Source organism: Anolis sagrei, chromosome 5 (assembly GCF_037176765.1).
Source record: "Anolis sagrei isolate rAnoSag1 chromosome 5, rAnoSag1.mat, whole genome shotgun sequence".
NCBI classification, from domain to species: domain Eukaryota; kingdom Metazoa; phylum Chordata; class Lepidosauria; order Squamata; family Dactyloidae; genus Anolis; species Anolis sagrei.
Window position 1 is genome coordinate 182402238 of NC_090025.1, and position 918 is coordinate 182403155.

Below are 918 nucleotides of genomic sequence, written 5' to 3' on the forward strand. Positions count from 1 at the left end.
GATAAATGCAGCAAGGAATCCATAACTCAGCCACTGGTTTGTTCAAAGGCTGACTACTTAGTTTGAAAAATTCCATCTTTAAAGTTTTACAGATGATGGGACCATTTGCAAATATCTAATAATGATTCATTGTTTTATTTTTTGTAGTCCACTGTCTCCAATCCATCAGAATCTTATGGGCATGGGTCATCTACCTTCAGGACATTTATTATTATTATTATTATTATTATTATTATTATTATTATTATTTATTGGTTACATTTATATTGTACCCCCCCCCCCCAATAAGTTCAAGGTAGCATGTACAACTATTCCAGTTTTCAATTTCAATTAGCAATAATTGCACCTCGGATTAACCTCATTGGCTACGATACTGCCACTGCGCAAAACTTCTTGCCGGGAATACAGCTAGAGTAATTTGTAATAACTGAAATACTGTAAATGTTCCCCTCTCATCCCCCTTTAGAGCCTCCCAGTGGTGTGATATCTCCTATTAGTTGCCCCCCTCTTTTAGACTCATATCTGCTCTTTAAACTGTAAGTTTAGTTTGCTTTTTAATCTGTTTCTTATAGAACATGTTCATAATCTCCTTCTTTATCTGACCTATTTGGAAACTGTGATTCCCTTTCCTTGGACACCGGTGCCCCATTCTATAGTGTGTTGGTCATAGACCATAATAAATCATTGATTGATTGGTTGAACTATTCCAGTTTCATCTTTACAATAGCCAGAATCCTGTTGGTATCAACTCACGTGTAAAGAAAATGTATACATGTGGGTGTACATTTTGGCACATCCTATTTGCTTAAGTAGATTTTTGCAAGGCCAAACACTTCACATGATCTTAAATCTTAACCTTAGTCCTGACTAGACCAGAACCATGTAATCAATTGGATTTATTAATGGTTTGAGAACATC

General features: G+C 35.6%; 1 pseudogene; it reads right to left on the reverse strand.

The window, feature by feature from the left end:
• Positions 1-242: 242 nt before the first annotated feature.
• Positions 243-391, reverse strand: LOC132777383 (U4 spliceosomal RNA; annotated as a pseudogene).
• Positions 392-918: the final 527 nt, after the last annotated feature.